The sequence below is a fragment of the Tursiops truncatus genome, chromosome 9 (genome assembly GCF_011762595.2).
Source record: "Tursiops truncatus isolate mTurTru1 chromosome 9, mTurTru1.mat.Y, whole genome shotgun sequence".
In the NCBI taxonomy this organism is placed as follows: Eukaryota; Metazoa; Chordata; class Mammalia; order Artiodactyla; family Delphinidae; genus Tursiops; species Tursiops truncatus.
This window is the reverse complement of record NC_047042.1, coordinates 59,756,368-59,776,258: the sequence shown is the minus strand read 5'-3', so window position 1 is coordinate 59,776,258 and position 19,891 is coordinate 59,756,368. Positions and strand designations below refer to the sequence as shown.

The 19,891-nt window shown below is 37.6% G+C and overlaps 1 long non-coding RNA gene across 3 annotated transcripts in view; it reads right to left on the bottom strand.

The window, feature by feature from the left end:
- The window catches only part of LOC117313602 (uncharacterized), a 59,318-nt gene extending 40,187 nt beyond the window's left edge, over nt 1–19,131 (bottom strand). For all 3 annotated transcript variants that reach the window (XR_004528146.2, XR_012334023.1, XR_004528150.2), the window contains exons 1-3: nt 14,210–19,131; nt 12,500–12,589; nt 29–11,002 (exon numbers count right to left, since the gene is read on the bottom strand). This is a non-coding gene — a long non-coding RNA (uncharacterized lncRNA). The remainder of the gene's footprint in view (nt 1–28; nt 11,003–12,499; nt 12,590–14,209) is intronic.
- Nucleotides 19,132–19,891: the final 760 nt, after the last annotated feature.

The window sequence follows — 19,891 nt, the reverse complement described above, 5'->3', positions numbered from 1 at the left end:
GCACACCCTCACTTCCTGGTTCCCCCACCTGCACACCCTCTCTAAGAAACCCAGGAATATCCAGAATTCCCCCTTCGAAAGAGAACCCAGGCCTCTGCCCACCACAGGCTGCCGACCTCCCACATCAGCCCTCCCCACGCACCACCGCTACACTCAGCTAAATATTAGAACATTACGCCAACTCAACTAATTCAGAATAAAATGGAATTAATAGGATTACCTCTGTCAGATGGTTTACATTTCAGAAGAGACGCTGGCTGATCAAAATACTCTCCAATTAGACACATAAACCCAGAGAAACCTCAGATCAAATTAATGTTCGCGTTCTCTCAGCTGTCTCCCTCACAATCCCAGAACCTGGTTGGCTCTTCTGAAAGGTCTTATCCCTGCAATGTTTTGGCAGAGCTGAGAAAGTCCATCCGTCCATCCAGCCATCTCACAAATAAATACTGAACACCTACTTCATGCCAGGCACTGTGGGGCTGCTAGGAATATGATGGTTAGTGTCGAGTCTGGGACTGTATTTTAGTCCACTCACAAGTTATTTAATAAGTCAGACACTGTTTCATGGATGCTAGCATGAGACCTGAGACTCCTGGGTCAGAGACACAGTACTTTATTATTCACAGAACAACAAACAGCCAATGGTGAATAAAGAGGTTTCAATAAGGAGATTACAGTCGAACTGCTGAATGTTTTTGTAAGTCAAAGTAATAACGTTAGTCCTAAAAAATGCCCGAGGATTTAGTGACATACAGTTTATGGGTCACCTTAGTAACAGCTGTTTTGTTAAACTGACAGCAGGGAAGCCACTGGAGTGGGCTGAGAAGTAACTGGAAAATGAGAATCTCTTTCAAGAAATATCATGTGAAGCAGAAAAGATAAGACAGTAGCTCAAAGGGGAGATGGAATCTAGGGAGGGTTCCCTCGTCCAACTTAAGATGAGAAGGAGTTAAATGTTCATGGAAAAGACGTAATTGGGAGGGAGAGGTGAGTACAGAAGAGAGAAGGAGTAAATGAGAATGCAAGGTTCCTCAGAAGATGAGGAGGCTGGGATCTCCAGCACAGGTGAGAGGCTGACCTTCATACAGGAAGAAGGGCTGTGCCATTTCAAGAGTGAGAAAGGAGAAGACAGTGCAGACTAGATGGGCCTGTGAGGTTAAGGGTAAGGTGTTGATGCCACTACCAACGTCCAGGGCTAATGCAAGGTTTTACTGTTAAATAATTATCTTTTCAGGGGGAAATCAGAAAGCAAAAACAGAGTAGAACATATTTATTCTAAACGTGGAAACATTTTTCAGGAGGATTTTTGCCCACTTCAATTCCTTTTGTGTTCAGGGAAAAAAAAAAAAAAAAAGGTATTAAGTAAGAAGCATTTGCAGTCTTCTCCCAACTCCCTCTCCTCAGGAGGAAGGCTCCAGGGCCTATCACCACTGAACAGAAGGAAAGACGTGAGGGACACCAAGAGATTATTATTATCATTATGGCAAATTCCTACAGAGGCTGACAATATACCAGACCCTCTTCTAATCATTTATAGATACTCATTGTTTCTTTACTCCTTACGATAACCACAGGAGGAAACTGAGCTACAGAGAGTTTAAAGTAACTTGCCCAAGGTCGCACAATAAGTGAGATGGCAGATACTCTAACAGACAGTCCGGCTCCAGAGTTTGTATGTTTAACCACTTACACTAAGCTGTGGCTATTAACACGTACATAATAAAGAGATAACCTGTAGATGAGGAGAGACAAGGGGCCCTGCAAGGGAGAGATATGAGAGACAATTTGGGGGAGATAACAGAGGGAGGAAGAAGAAATGAAAAGAAAAATGAGACACTGAGAGAACTGGGGAAAGTATTTCCATCCTACCTCCAAGTTTTATTACGAAAGATTTCAAACCTACAGAAAACTTGACAAAATACAATGAACATTCATATCCTACATATATTAACAAGTATTAACATGGCACCATATTTAACGTTCTATATTTTCCACATATTTTTTCTTTTTGTATAGCATTTGAAAGTTGCTATACAACTTTCAAATGAGACTTTATCTCAATATTTTAGCATGCATCTCCTAAGAAAATAGGCAATCTCCTACAAACCTAAGTTTATAATGTATTTGTAAATATTTCATTCTCATATATAGGTCTGAAGAGTAAAAATAAAATTGTCAATTATACCTCAAGAAAGCTGAAATTTAAAAAGAAAATCAGTATGACCTCTTATAACCTGGGTTAGGCTCTGAACTAAGGGCTTTTTTAGATACTTTATCTCATTTAATCCTCACAACAGCCCTATGAGTTAGGTTGTGGTAATTATTCCCATTTTATAGGTGAAGAAACTGAGGTACCGAGTAGTTAACTTGGCCAGGGTCACACAACAAGCAGAAATGACAGGATGTGAACCTGCACATTCTGGCTCCAGAACTCAGGCCTTTAACCACCATATCAATAGCATTGTGGAGGTAAGGCACTGCAGAGTACTTTGCCCTGAGCAGTGGAGGAAAGCATTCTGCCCTTACAGGTGGTTAAATGTGGCCTAATAAAGGAAAAGTTAAGGAAAGTGAAGAAGTACTGAACTTAGAACTTAATCATTTTCTTACAAGTTACTCTAAATAAGGGTGAAACTAACCCTTTAAAGACTGTTTTAAAGTATGGATTTGGCTACAAATCCATAGGATCTTGATAAATTGGATTCATTAAACCTCAGGTAAATTTAGGCCATAAGCTACAACATCTCTGTTATAGTGCCAATGCTATGAATTTATCATGTATTGGTAAATATTTCACTTCTTATATATAAACCTGAAATGTAATTTTAAAACAAAATCAATATAATTTTTATTAAAACCAACCCCGATATTACAACTTGATTCAAGGGTTATGAAAACAGCCTTAAAGCTGCACTCTAGGGTTTCCCTGGTGGCACAGTGGTTAAGAATCCGCCTGCCAATGCAGGGGACATGGGTTCGAGCCCTGGCCCGGGAAGATCTCACATGCCACGGAGCAACTAAGCCTGTGCGCCACAACTACTGAAGCCCGCGTGCCTAGAGCCCGTGCTCCTCAACAAGAGAAGCCACAGCAATGAGAAGTCCTTGCACCGCAACTTAGAGTAGCCCCCCACTCGTCGCAACTAGAGAAAGCCCACGCACAGCAACGAAGACCCAGCACAGCCAAAAATTAATAGAAAAAAAACAAAAAAAGCTGCACTCTATTGTCAAATATGCGACTGAGCTGTTGTACATATGTGAACGATTTGCCTAATTTGTGCATTAGTACTGTTAGTATATATGGGAGAGTGCTGCAGTAAATGCTCCTTAATAAATTACATTTCCCTCTACCTCTGTGACTTGCATTGGATAATGGTACACTGGCAAACACACGCAAGCAGAAGCCTGAAAAGTACTTGCAGATCGGGGCTTGCCCGCTCTTGCTGCAGAGAACACTTCCACTACCACGTGAATAACCCCAGGCAAACCTGCTGGAGACACGTGGTCCAGCCAGCAGCCATTCTTATCTCCAGGCATGTGAGGCAGGCAATGCTAGACCAGTCAGCCCCCAGCTGACCCACCTGCTGATTGTAGTTGCATGAACAAGTATAGGCAAGAGCCTAAGTTTCTGATTCACAGAATCATGAGTTAAGACTGTGGTTTTAAGCCACTAAAATTTTGAGGTGTTTGTTACCCAGGAAAGCATAATTGAAATAGTACATAAAAATTAAGGAAGGCTAACTACTGTAATAAATAGACCCCTAAATACATAATGGCTTAAATACAACAGAAGTTTATCTCCTGCTCATATAAATAGTTCAAGGAGATTTGAGATTGGTGGCAGGGGCCTCTGTCAGGGACCCAGGCTGTCGGTTTTTGCCATCGTCAACATGTGGCTTCCAAGGTCACTTTAGGCCCCATAAACTAAATAGCAGAAGCAGAGCATAGAGGACAGCAAATGGGAAATTTTATTGGGCCTGGCCAAGAAATAGGGCATAACTCTTCTGTTCACCTTTTATAGGTAGAACTCAACCATGTGGCCAAGCCTAACTGCAGTGAAGGAGTCTAGTCATGTGCCTAGCAATAGGAGAAAACGGTTTGATGAACAACTCACAGCTTGATGCTATAGAACTGTATTGGATTTTTAGGAAACAAAAATCATGCCTGTCAGGTCCAGCATGGCAGAGTGGGAAAACAGACTGAGGAGTAGAAAGATCTGGGTAGGATTTTGGTTCTTATTAATTGTGTAACCTGAGCAAATGACCTAATCCATGTAAATTCTTATTTCTTCCTCTACAAAATAGGGAAATTACCGTCCTCAGTGGGTTGTTGTGAGGTTTAAATGTCAAGTATTTGGTAGAGTGTCTGGCACGTGATAGGCATTCAATAAATGGGAGCTGATGGCATTATTATTATAACTAAATTGAGTAGTGTGAGAAATCAAAGAATCTGGAGAGAAATAAAGAGCAACATTAAGGTATCTACATAGCAGGAGGACTGTCGTGACAGTTCCAAGTGTAAATCATGAAAGTCTAACAAATCAGTCTTATCACAAAAGGAGGGGATTTATTAGAAGGACAGAAAGACCGGGTGTAGCTCTCAACGTCAGACAGACCTGCTGAACTGGAACCTCTTCCAGGACTTTGGAAACTAAAACTTCCTTTTTCATGTTATGTAACTTTGCTTCATGCTCCTCGATTACAAATACACCTTTTGCATGTTTCAACAGCCTCCAGAATTGCTTATTTTTAAATGTGTGATAATGTTATTGTGGTTATAAAGAGTCTCTATCTTTTACACATACATATTGAGTACTTAACAGATGAAACTGTATCAAGGTTTTGCTTTAAAATAATGCATTTAAAATACATTTGGGGAAGGAAGGTGGAGAACATACATTGCAGGATTGGCCTTGGGCTGATAATTGCTAAAGTTAGGGGATGGGTACATGGGAGTTCACTATTGTATTCTCATTACTTTTGTATACATTTGAAAATTTCCACTAAACAAACAAATGAGGGAAAACAAAAGCCCAAGACCGACCTCATCTTGGCCTAGAGATTCAAGAAGAAAGAGGGATGGACTTGATTGGCCCACCTTACTGTTTTACCTGTGATTTTCTGCTTTGGTGAAAACTTTATCTAAAAGGGAAGCACTGCTATGCTATGCATTATCATCTACCTGGCTACAGTCTTTCTGGATTTTGAGGGATATGGCTAAAATGATGTATAGAAATCAAGACTTGATAGGCCTAGGTGAACTCAATTACAACCTCTCCTAGGCCTACTGATTGCTAGAACACTTCCCCATTCTCCTCACATCCTATCACCTTAAGAAAAGCAGACAGGGCTTCCCTGGTGGCGCAGTGGTTGAGAGTCCGCCTGCCGATGCAGGGGACACAGGTTCGTGCCCCGGTCCGGGAGGATCCCACATGCCGCGGAGCGGCTGGGCCCGTGAGCCATGGCCGCTGAGCCTGCGCGTCCGGAGCCTGTGCTCCGCAGCGGGAGAGGCCACAACAGTGAGAGGCCTACGTACCGCAAAAAACAAAAACAAAACAAAATTTAAAAAGAGAAAAGCAGACAGCTATTTTGGCAGTGCTTTCCTCAAGCACCATCATGTTTAATGGAGTCTCAGGAGAGAACAGGTTGGAGAAAAAAGCATGAGAACCACAAAAATTATGGATCTACTTTCTAGTGATGGAAACAATAAGCTTTCAGAATAGTCACATTGTGTATTGAGGGCATCGAATCGAATCAGAATATCCAGCACATAAAAGATCCTCTGGTCAGCAGCACAAAACAAAAGGAGAAAGCCTGAGAACTAGTTACTATTTCTTTCTCATAAGATGTATTTTCTGAAGGAAAAAAAAAATCACTTTCTCTTTATGACACCCAAGGTGTGCATAGGTTTTGTAATCATGTTCTAGGAAGTGGCTGATCTCATCTGTTACAATGATCACATAAAAAATAAGGACCGGGGGGAAAGATATTGATAACTTTAGAGAAAAAGTCTAGGGATACAGGGAGCAAGAGTTTGTTGGCCACAGTCTAGTACTTGGTCCAAAAGGAAAGAGTGTATTTGGACTATTAAAAAGTTGTATTTTTACAGTTAAAATCTTTGCTAATTAGTCTCAAAATCATGTTTTATATCCAAATCAGATTCTTAATTTTCACAAATGTGGCAGATTGTCTTTCCTAAAGATGGATACAACAATATATCCCATTCCACGTGCCCTTTTTTTTTTTTTTGGACTGTGTAACATTGATGTTTCTTCTACTGGGTGGTGGGGTCTACACCTTCTACCTGTGAACCTAGGAAGACCTCTGTGTCCTCCTCGACCAAGAATGTACAGTGGAAGTGACTCTACGTGACTTTGAGACAAGGTCACAAGAAACTCATGCACTCCTTTCTGCCTTGCTCTCTTAAGACAACTGCCCTTGGAACCAAGCCACCACACTGTGAGGAAGCCAAGCAGCTACATGGACATGCTATGTGTAGGTGCTCCGGCAAACAGCCCCAGCAAACAGTCAACATCAACCACCAGATGTGACTGAGCACTCAGTTGACTCCAGCCCCAACCAGCTGAGAAGCTCCCAGCACTAGCTAATACTGCATGGAGCAGAGATGAGCTGTCTCTGACAATCCTAGTCCAAACTGCAGATCTGTGAGTAAAATGACTGTCATTATCTTAAGCCACTAAGGGGTGCTTTATAACTGGAAGAATAAATATGACGAATTAAGTTAGTAAAGCTTTTGACGTTTTGTACTTGGTGAAATGATAAGAAAATGTCAAATGAATATGAATAAAATGTAATATTTTGAAGCAATCAGGAGATATAAATTAGTTTATGTAGCAGCACAGATCTCAAAAACACAGTAAAAAGTTAATAATCATTAATTTTCAATAATAATCATTGAATGATATACAATGAACATTTATTTACATTTTAAGAATGCACTCAAAGCAATCCTATGCATCTTTCAAAGATTCATAAAAATCTATAGAATCTAAATATATGGAAGGTAGATCTGAAGGACACATATTAAATAATAAGGTGTATGTCTTATGGGAGTGGGAATGGGGATAAAGAGAGAAAATATTGTTTTAAAAGAAGAACAACAAAAAGAGTGTTATGTAATTACTAAACTTAATTCACATTTCCTTCTGTCACACAGCTAAAATCTACTTCCCAGCCTCTTAGGTGTAGCCACATGACTGTGTCCTAACCAATGGAATGTAGGCAGAAGTGATAAATGCTGTCTCCAGGCCAGGCCCCTAGAAAAGGAAAAAGAGCCTTGGCTACTAATAGAAAGGCTAAACAGTCCCATCTAAATATAAACAATGGTCACAATATGTCAACAATGATCAGAAAAGGCAGCTCTGTGAACACAGTGGACTGAGACAGAGCACAACCACTCAGTGAACATGTCTCAAACAAGAGACAGACAAAGCCACAAAAGTAATTATATACCTCCTGCTTCTGACATGACTTTTCTTTTTTTTTTGCCAACAGTAACTCTAGCTCTGCTTTAAGTGTACTGACTCCTAGATAAAATTACCAAGGTACACAATCACTGAATAGCCCCAAGCTCCTGACAGCACCCAAATCACTACCAGCCTCCACTTTTATTAACCCTTCTTTGAATCACAAGTCCAAAACCTCTTATAAGGATGCCCCTCAGGTCCTCACCTAGCTAAAAAAACCTCACTTTGACCTCAGTTCTGTTCATGGTGGACTCTGGCTGGTGAGCTTTGACAACAGTGGATCTTCCTGAGATCTGGCTTAGACCCTTCCCTGACACAAACCATGCTTGACTTAGAAATAGTGTGGAAATCTCAAACTCCTTGAATCTCCAGTCTCAAGGCCGTCCTTGCCAAGACAACTGCAGCTGAATGTGAGTTCCAAATAATTTGCTGAGTCCTTCAATGTTAGCCTTATATTTGGTTCTTGGGACTTTGGAATTCTGATCTTGTACTGATCCTTGGTAAAATTCGGCTGCTAAGCATTTAACTCAGCATTCCTATTATCTGCCCAGTTGTCCACTTTTTTTTTTTTTTTTTTGGAGGATAAAGAAAGGGTGGCTTTATTCTTTGCCAGGCAAAGGGGAGAACACAGCAGGCTAGTGCCTCAAAAACTGTGTCCCCACTTTCTTGACAATTACTCCTCTATAAGAGAAAAGCCTATAGTGAGGGACACATACCAGATAAATTGTCAGTGAGGCTGGTTCTGATGGCTGCTAAGTTCAGAACATTTCATCTCATCAGCCCTGCATCCTTAGAACAAACTCTGCCTTGGGTCACTGTATTACTTGAATCCTTCTTAGCTTCTGGTGGTTGCTGCAATCTTTGGTCTTCCTTAGCTTATAGCTGCAGCCCTCCAATCTCAGCCTCTGTCATTACATGGCCTACTTTCCTCTTCGTGTGTCTCCAAATCTCCCTCTCCTTATAAAGACACCAGCCATTGGATTTCGGGCCCATCCTAACCCAGTATGACCCCATCTTAACTTCACCCTATTTCCAAATAATCTCACATTCACAGGTACCTTGGGGTTTAGACTTCAACGTAACTTTTTGGCAAACAATTCAACCCACAACAGTCACCTTTCAAGATATTTTAAGACTTACTTTCTATAGTTGTGTCTTCCTAGATCTGCGTTTTTCTTTTTCTTGTTTTAAAACCAGCCCTCAGTTGGCAATCTGGTCCATGACCATATTCTGGAGACATGCAGTTGCACAAGCACATAATCAATGCAATAATCCTCATGAGAACTTTTTAGTCTAAGTTTGCATTCCCTTCAGGCCAAATACCTTTTCCTTCATGATACCTGTTACATTGCTAAATCATGTACACATCTTTCCAAGTTGCATAATTTCATCAAGGACAATTAGGTATTGCAATGGTCACTTTGGAGAAATCTGACATAAACAATGTTATTCATCTGACAGGCACTTTAGCACGAAAAGGAAACAAAATCCCAACTATCCAATGGTCTGTTTCTACATTCCATTTGAAGTGGCATAATGCAGATAGTGGTAGACTGCTACATATAACTTATTTATGCAAATGTACAATAACCACCTAAAAATTATACAAAGAGATACACTTATTAACACTGTAAATCAATTTAAATGGAATACTAAAAAAATGTTCAAGTAACTCATAAGAAGGTAGGAAAGATCAATGAAAAACAGAAAGAACAAAGAGAATACAAACTAGCAGACTTAAATCCTAACATACCAAAATTACATTAAATGTAAGTAGTCTATACACGATTTAAAGGAAATTGACCCAATAGATAAAAAAGTATTTTTCTATCTACAAGAAAGAGATGAGACAAATTACCAACATCATGAATGAAAGAAGAAATATCACTACAGACTCAGCAGACATTAAAAAGATAATAAGGGAAAACAACTCTATGCCCATAAATTCGACAACTTGGATAAAATCAACAAATTCCTCAAAAGCTACAGCTCTCCAAACTCACCCCAAATGAAACAGATAACCTGAATAGTTTTGTAAATACTAAAAAAATTGAATCCACAGTATAAAACCTTTTGATAAAGAAATCTCTGGGCCAGATGGTTTCATTGCTTAATTGTATCAAACACTGAAAGAATAAATAACAGCAATTTTACACCATTTCTTCCAGGAAACAGAAGAGAGGAAAGCACTTAAAATTGAGCTTTACAGGTCTGCAAGATACAAGATTCACACACAAAAATCAATTGAATTTCTATATACTAGCAACAAACATATCAAAAATGAAATTAAAAACACAAAACCACTTACAATTGCTCCACAAAAAAATGAGAAATGCTACAGTCTAAATCCAACAAAAGATGCACAGGATTAGTATGAAGAAAATTACAAGACTCTGATGAATATATTTTTAAAGACCTAAATAAAGAGAGAAATCTACTGTGTTTATGGATTGAAAAATGACTTAACACATTAAAGATGTCAAGTCTCCCCCAATTGATCTACAGGCTTAATGCAATTTTTATCAAAATCTCAGAAGGATTTTTTGTAGACATAGAGAAGCTTTCTAAATTTATATGGAAATATAAAAACAAAACAAAAAATTTCAGAAAGAAGGGGACTTTCCTGGTGTGCAGTGGTTAAGACTCCACGCTCCCAATGCAGGGGGCCCGGGTTCAATCCCTGGCCAGGGAACTAGACCCCACATGCATGCCACAACTAAGAGTTCACATGCCACAACTAAGGAGCCCATGTGCTGAAACTAAGACCTGGTGCAACTAACTAAATAAATATTTTAGAAATTTATATATATATATATAAAAAGACAATGTAGTATTGGTAGAGGGACAGGACAGAAAAGAGTGCCAGAAATAACCCACCAAGTACAGATTTTGACAGAGGGGCAAAAGCAAGTCAAAGGAGAAAAAATGGCTTTTCAATAAATGGTGTTAGAATAACTGTACATTTTTAGGCTTCAACATAAACCTCACATCTGACACAAAAATTAACTCAAGATGGATCATAGATATAAATGTGAAAAGTGAAATCATGAATCTTTTAAAAAACAACATAGGAAAGAATCTTATGGGTTAGGTACAGTTCTTAGCCATGACACCAAAATCATGATCATAAAAGAAAAATACCAACAAATTGAATTTTATCAATATCAAATCCTTTTGCTATGAGAAAGACCCTGTTAAGAGGATGAAAATATAAGATATGAACTAGGAGATACATTTGCAATTCACAGTTCTCATGTGAGACCTGTTTTCATAAGATATAAGGAATTCTCTAAATACAAGAGTAGAAAACAAAAAATTCAATTAGAAACCTACTAGAATGGCATGAAAAAATCCACAATACCAACTGCTGGTGAGGATACAGAGCAACTGGATCTCTCATACATTGCTGGTGGGAATACGAAATGATACATCTACTTTGGAAAAATGTTTGGCAGTGTCTTATTAAGTTAAACATAGACTTACCATAAGAATCAGCAATCATACTCCTGGGTATTTATCCTAGAGAAAGGAAAACACAAAAATCTGTCCACACAAAAATCTGTACATGAATGTTTACAGCAGCTTTATTCATAATCTGAACTCTGGAAACAATCAAAAATGTCCTACAAAAAGTGAATGGATCAACTTTGGTACATCCATACAATGGAATACTACTCATCAATAAAAAGGAATACTACTCATCAATAAAAAGGAAGGAACTATTGATACCTGCAATACATTGAAAGGATCTCAAGGCTATTATCCTGAGTAAAAAAAGCCAATTTCAAAAGGTTATACACTGTATGATTCCATTTATAGAAATTATAAATTTCCATTTTGAAATGACAAAATTATAGTGAGAAAGAACAGATCAGTGGTTGCCAGTGGTTACAACTATAGAGAAGGTATGATTATAAAAACGTTAGCATGAGAGAATTTATTTGTGGCAATGGGAACGTTGTGTATCCTGATTGTTGTGGTAGGTATAGGAATCTATATATGTGATAAAATGTCATAGAACTATACATTTAAAAAAAAAGAATGCGTGTAAAACTTGGTAAAAATTGAATAAGTCTGTAGTTAGTTAAAAGCACTGTACCACTGTCAACTTCTTGTTTTTGATAAGGAACTATGGTTATATAAGGTCTTACCACTGGGCCATCTGGGGAATTCTGGGTGAAGAGACACAGGAATTCTCAGTCCTATTTTTTGCAATTCTTTGTGAGTATAAAGTTACTTTAAAATATAGCTAAAATTGGTAGGAGAGGCTTCTAAATACAGTCCACATTCTAAAATTTCCCTAAAAGACTCTTTCCCTAGACCAATAAAATGTAAAAAATTAAAAATCTGCCTCACCTGTGGATTCACCTAAACCCTGTTCTGCACTTTCCAGTTTGTTATCTTGCCTTTCTCTTCTCTCCTTTTCCATCTTTGGAATGATCCATAATAATTCAGAGTCCCTTAAAATTGCAACCTTTATATGAAGAAGTCCCTAATATGTCAACTTCTAATCCAGGTTATATTCAGATCATTGTGCCATCATTAAGGACTTCCCAAGTCCTGTCCTGGCCCATATACTCCAAACTTTCTTGACCTCATTCAAGCACTTCTTTCCATCGATGGGTCCAGGAGATGCAAGAACTTGACACTGTAAACCACTGGAAAATTCTCCCATTCTAGCCAAAAAGAGGAAGAACTAGAAGCCTCTAGGCGATCATAAAGGGGGCCCAAGGGAAACTGTAGCATCCAAATCCCAATGATTCTCTTGGCCCAACAAGATGATTATCTCTGACAGAAGGATAGAAACAATCCTTTCAAATGGACACAGGTTGTACTATAAATCCTACAGCTCTTTCTATAAATATAAAATTATACTTTTCAGAATTATATAATTACCAGATAGTAGATTAACTTTTCCCATCTCATCTGCCTATAGCTGGCTCCCTCCTCCCCCACCTCTTTTCCCTAGGAATTATTTTTTAAAAATTAATCAAAAAGTTATCTGTTGTTACTCACATATTCATCTAGTCCAGATAAAATTCGAGTAAAATTTTTTAAAGTCTCAAGCTTTACACATATTGCCTTTTCAATTTTTTCTTGCTAAAACTAATACAAGAGAAAAAAGTTAATTGTTAGTTTGAGTAATGGCATTAGATGCTAGCCTATCAGATTCAAAAAGCCAGAAAGTTAAAACTTTTGACATAATATAAATTTTTGGTTTATGGATGCAGAGGTTCATCGTATATCAGAAATAAAGAGTTAATACTAGAAAAGAGTTCACGTAATATTCCTGATCATATCCCTCTGGACAAATTGGAATGACTTCAGTTTAAAAACAGCTCTCGGTCTTCTCACTGATGTACCATCACGTAAAAATCATCTTAGTGCAGTGTACTGGTTTGTATAAGACTTGGATTTAACGTTTTTATGATTTGAACTTTTCTAAATCGCTTGCATTTTAGGTCAAGTTGATTTAGTCATGTGCAATTCTTATTATGCTACAAACCTTATAAAGACTTAATGTGTACACTTAAATTGCAACTTCCCAATCCATAGTTAACTTTGTTAATAACTTAGGATAATATTAAATTGAGCTAAATTAATAAACAATCTTTGGATACCTTGACAATTTCTAAGAAAAAGATACAAAATGCTGGTCATGTAATATGGTTTTAATTTATGCTTGTTTCCTATTTTTAAAATTATAGAATGACTAAAGAGTAAGTGCAGTTGCATTGGAAAATATTTATTTTTGCAAAATCTTAAAATCTGTAAAAGATACAAAATGTGCAGCCATGCATGGAGAAAAAAATTTAAACACTTTTTGGTTTTATGTATTCTAGTTGTTTGGAGGAAAATAAAATGAGTTATTTTGGTTAAGGCAGTAACTAATAAAATGGTTGAGACTATATTATAGTATAGTAACAAAATAATACATCTCATACACATCAGATAATGAATATGGTTTAACCATTTATCATTGAAACTGTTCATTTTACTAAGATGGTAAATTCAATGTAATAGGTAATCCTATTTTAAAGGAGAACTAACACTTTAAATTACATGTTTACATATGTCTTAACAAATATTTAGGAAGGCTTTAGAAAGTTGCATTAATGAAAGGCAGACAGAGCCTTCACTGTGAATCATTATTTGGGTGATATAACGCAAGAATCAAATTAAAATTAGGGTTTTCTTTCTGTAAAATGACCCAACTTATTTTGTGCCCAGGTAGTAGTTTCTTCTTAAAGATAAAAATATTGTGAAATCTATGTGTTTTTGGCATACTCTTAAATAATTTTTTCAAAAAGAAGAAACTGTGTTAAAGTTTCCTATAATCATCACTTATTGCTGCTGTTTTTACATTGTCAACTTGTAAAAACTGCAGTTAGATACTTCTTACTATGTTTCTATCTTGTCTCCTTGTCAATCTTCTTTATTTTTGCCTTTCCCAATTTGAGAATACTAAAACTTCCAATGTGTCTTTTACAACTCAGTGTTTTTTGGGTATCCTGTAATGATTACAAGGTAACTTGTGATTTGCTTCTTCACATTATAAAAGGAAGAAAAGTAGAAATAATTTGTTTGGTAATTTGAATTTTAACTAACTTAAAAGTATTTTGAGAGCTCTCTTTAATTTTCAAAACTAGGGCTAAAAGAACAAAAACATACAAATCATAATAGAAATTTTAAAAATGTTTTAATATGAGAAAAAATTATCAATACCTTTGAGTCCTGATGAAACAGACCTTTCCAGGAGATCTTAAGCTCGGGTCTTAACAATCCTCTAGGAGCAGATGATCTTCAGATGAAGACTGCCAACCCAAGGTCCTCAGATCAAAGAGATGACGACAAAGTAGACAGCCTCCACCCAACATGGTGGAATAAGATTAATTTCCTGATATCTCAGATTTTCTTCTTTACTGCTAATCTTATTTGTTACCGTACTTTGGTGCCCCCTAGGTATCACCTAATGTTTTCACAGAATGCTTTCACAATTCTTACTGCTGTATTTTCATTCTCCCACTGTCTCTGTGGTATAAGAAAAGGCAAAACCCCTCATGTGTTCTTCTCAGTCCAGTTACTGCTCTACATCTGATTGACTCCTAGATTATTTTCACCCCCAACCTGACCTCATTGACAAGAATTTAAAGCGACAGCTGTTACTTTATATGCATCGGATGGCAGGTCTTTTATGATATTTGAATTTTCCTCACATTTATTAACCCCAACCCTTCAGTCTTATAAAAATTGGAACCTAACCTCAAGTCAACAAAATACTTCTGCTGAAATCATTACTGTACAAACATTATAAGCTCATTAGGAGTGGGAACAGATACTGGCGCTATGCTGGTGGCAATGGTCAGTCTGTTCTCTTCAGAGACTCTTCAGCCTGCTTTGGAAGAATTCTTTGTCTTCACTCAGGGAATCTGTCTGCCTCGAGAGACAAGCAGTGGGCTCAAGTCTAATGTGATAAATGTTATTTATACTACCAATATAGTCTGCCCCCATCCTTGTTTTCAACCAACCTTGTTTTCAACCAGCATATCACAGTTTGTGGGATACAGCTAAAGCGGAGCACAAAGGAAATTTTACACCATTCTACACAAACTCTTTCAGAAAATAAAAGAGGAAGGAACACGTCTCAACGTCTTTTAATGAGACCTCCATTATCCTGCAAAGATACTGCAAGAAAACTATAGACCAACATCCTTCCTGGCCATAGAAAGAAAAAAACCCAAAAACAAACAAACAAAAATCCTTAACTAATATTAGCAAATTGAATTGAGAAATATATAAAAGGTTGGTTCAACATTCAAAAATCAGTGAAATTCATCGTATTAGCAGATCAAAGAAGAAAAACCTTATAATCATCTCAACAGATGAGAGAAAAAGCACTTGACAAAATTCAATATCCATTCATGATAAATTGTCTTAGGAAATAGGAACAAAAGGCAACTTCCTCAATTTTATAAATGGCATCTACAAAACACCTAAGCTAACGTAAACTTAGTAGTGAGACTGAAGGCTTTCCCTTTAAGTTCCAGAACAAGCGAGGTTCTCAGCTTTCAGCATTTTCATTCACATCACACTGGAGATCCTAGCCAATGTAATAAAAGGGAAGTAAGGAACGGAGAGAGGAGGGGAAGGAGGGAGGGAGGAACTAGAAAAACTAAAATATTTGGTGAAAAAAAAAGAACAAAGTTGGAAGACTCACACTACCTCATTTCAAAACTTACTACAAAGCACAAAGCTACAGCAATCAAGATAGTGTAGTACAGGGGAAGGGCAGAAACAGGCAGAACAGAGAATCCAGAAACAAACCCACAAATGTACAGATAATTGATTTTTGACACAATATAATCAAAGAACAGCCTTTTAAACAAGTGGTGCTAGAATAATTGTTCATATACAAAAAAAAAAAGTGCCTCAACCCATACTTTGTACCACAGTAAAAAAAAAAAAAAAAAAAAAAAATTGGAAATGGATCACAGACTAAATATAACACCTAAATCTTCTAGAACACGAGTCAGCAAACTAAGGCTCATGGGCCAAATTCGTCAAATATGTGATACAGAAAAAGAGTAAGGCAGGGTAAGGAAAACAGGAGATGTGAGGGTGAGGGGAGCTCAATGGGCTGGTAAGGTATTCCTGTTTTGTACTGTATGGTTAAGGAAAGTCTCTCTGATAAGGCAACAGCTGAACCAAAGCAAAAAAAAGTGGAAGAGGATGCTTGTGAGACCTGAAGGAAGGTCACAGGCAGAGAGATGAGCAAGTGCAAAGGCTCTGGTGCAGGGGCTTGCCTGCTGTATTTTACGAACATTAAATGATCAATATGGCCACAAGGGAACAGGAGGAAGAGCGGGGGAAACGACTTAAAGAGAAAGAGCCACTGGAACGCATACATCTGTGTATGCATGCACACACTCCAGATGTTATAGGGTCTTTTAGGTCATGGTAAAGACTTCAGTTGTAGCTTTGAGTAAGATGGGATCCATGGAGGATTTTCAGCAGAGGAGTAACATGATCTGATATTACATAACAGCATCCCGTGAACCTACAGGCATAGAGTAAGAGTCTGGAATGATATATACCAAAAAAAACAAATGATGTTTTCTCCTTTGTGCTTTACTCGTATTTTTGAAAATTCCTACAACAAATATCCAGTATTTTGCTGAAAATTTTTTATTTTAAAATATCTAAAGGATTAATTATTAGAACCATCACTAAAATAACCTTTTTCTTTGCTTTACCTTAAGCTCCAAACAATTATACACAGCCCATTTCAGCTCCTAGGACATTAAGCAAAAATGAATATTAACTAAGCAGCATGTATGTGGCTAACAAATATCTAGAATGAGCCACTGACATTCAGGAAGGGCTTAAAGAGAATAAGGTTAACTGTCCTCAACAACTGTTTTAACTTGTACTACTTTCCTTCTTGCTTGAATTTAGTAGTATCTTTATTGATTTAACTTTGCTTGCCCATTTTTGGAAAGTTGTCTGTACATTTCTTGTAACTGCAAGGATTCCAAGAGCATCAGGATGCTGAGACAAAGAGCAGCTTTTGTAAGAGCCCTGGTCAACAGAGGATTTAGAAAAAACACATGCCATGGGCACTGCTTGAGAAGCAGCCAAACATGAAGATGGTGGACCATCCCAGTGGATGTTCTCCAGTGTTTCTAGCAGAGGTCTCTGCTCTAGTGACTGCTGTGTAACAAACCACCCCAAATTTAGTAGCATAAAACACAAATATCATGTATCATCATCTCTCACAATTCTGGGGGCTGAATGGACTCAGCTAGGTAGTTCTCACCCAGGGTCTCTCGCATGGCTGTATGTAATCTGATAGCAGCTGGCGTTGGAGTCATCTAGAAGCCTTCCTCACTCAACTATCTGGCAGCTGATATGGCCTGGGCTTCCCCAGAGCATGAAAACTTGGCCCCATGGGAAAACTTCCTGAGAGAGCCAGACAGAAGCATACTGCCTTTTTTAACCAAGCCTCAGAAGTCCTACAGTATCACTTCTGCTGCATTCGTTAGAAATTAGGAGGTCCAGTCCACACTCAAGAGAAATGAAGTTGGTATTCTACCTCTTGATTGGGGACACACCAAAGAATTTGTGGACATGACTTAAAACTAGTTCACCCTCTGGCTTAAAGGCTATTAGATGGAATCAGACAAGAAAATAAATAACTAATGAAGGGCATTAGGCTAAGTGTGATGAAGGAAGTATTTATAAATTATTAATTATGGGGTGTGGTTCATAATAGGTTTTAGCACAATCAGAAGCAGCTTTCTCTAAGAAAGGACATTTTGAAAGGTCTTATAGAATGGCAGAATGTTCATAAGAAAAGATATGAGGGAAAAATAATCTAGACATCCATTCCCTTGGATTGCTACAAAGGTCTTTTGAAGATATAGCAAATGATTTTGTTTAACTGGGGCTTAGGGTACATGGAAAAGAATAGTGTATGTGGTTGAAAAGATAGAGTTTGGTTACAGTATTGAAGTACTGTATTTCAAATCTGAGGCGTTAAAAGCTCCTAGGCACACTCAGGTGAGGTTTACTAAGGGCCTTATTCTCCTCAGCTACAAATTAAGTGCCTAACTAAATCTGTAACCCTGTAGCCCCTACAACTTCTCCAAACTGTCCTTCAACTTAGGTCCTACTCCCCCTCATTGGGCTTTGAGGTTTCCAGTCAATCTGCCTTTGGAGACAGAGGATCCTCAAGGTCCTTGACACATCTGTTCTCTCTGTTTAACCTCTATTGAGGCATCCCATGACTAATCAAGCAACCTACTTACTATAAGATAGCTTCACTGATCAGCTCCATTAAGATAAAAGGGTTTGCTATTTCTGATACTAGGAAATCCTAGACTAACATCTTATCAACCTCTGCTTTTATAACCTCTCTATAATCTTCTGGTGGTACACTATCAAATTTCTGGAGCCAGGAACCCTAATATTCATAATCACAATTTTGGTTCAGTCACCTACCCATGGTTTTCTCTTGGTCAAATCACTTAACCTCAAGCTTCCTCATCTATGGAGATAAGGATGAAAATCCCTTTCTGACAAGGCTGTTGTAAGCATTAAATGAGGTATCTGTGCTTAGCATGACTGCTGGCACACAGTGAGTGTTCCAAAATACGAGATATCACTTTTATTAGCATAAGCTCATTACACAAAACCCTAATAAAAAGAACTATCAAAGGGCTGTTGTGAAAAGCTTAATTAATAGTTTTATTTTTATCATCATGTGTGGTTAACCTATGCCCCTGGCATTACACGACTCCACAGTTTCAATTTATACTCAATTATACTCTTCAGTTGCCCTCTTTTTAATTTATAATTTCAAGAGATATTGGTGGATTAGTGAACTTCTTTCACACAACATCTTAACAGAAGAAAATTAAACAGGGAAGAGGATATAGAACAATGGTAGATACAGCAAAGATAGAAAAATAGTGACAAAACTCAGTTTTGCCCAAAGTAAAATTTGCACTTACGTGTCCTGTTGGTGGGAGTGTTAAGTTGGATAAAACTTGAAATTTCAATGGACAGATCATCCAAAATGAAAATAAATAAGGAAACACAAGCTTTAAATGATACATTAAACAAGATGGACTTAATTGATATTTATAGGACATTCCATCCAAAAATAACAGAATACACATTTTTCTCAAGTGCTCATGGAACATTCTCCAGGACAGATCATATCTTGGGTCACAAATCAAGCCTTGGTAAATTTAAGAAAATTGAAATTGTATCAAGTATCTTTTCTGATCACAACACCATGAGACTAGATATCAATTACAGGAAAAGATCTGTAAAAAATACAAACACATGGAGGCTAAACAATACACTACTTAATAATGAAGTGATCACTGAAGAAATCAAAGGGGAAATAAAAAAATACCTAGAAACAAATGACAATGGAGACACAACGACCCAAAACCTATGGGATGCAGCAAAAGCAGTTCTAAGGGGGAAGTTTATAGCAATACAAGCCCACCTTAAGAAGCAGGAAGCATCTCGAATAAACAACCTAACCTTGCACCTCAAGCAATTAGAGAAAGAAGAACAAAAAAACCCCAAAGCTAGCAGAAGGAAAGAAATCATAAAAATCAGATCAGAAATAAATGAAAAAGAAATGAAGGAAACGATAGCAAAGATCAATAAAACTAAAAGCTGGTTCTTTGAAAGGATAAACAAAATAGATAAACCACTAGCCAGACTCATCAAGAAAAAAAGGGAGAAGACTCAAATCAATAGATTTAGAAATGAAAAAGGAGAAGTAACAACTGACACTGCAGAAATAAAAAAGATCATGAGAGATTACTACAAGCAACTCTATGCCAATAAAATGGACAATCTGGAAGAAATGGACAAATTCTTAGAAAT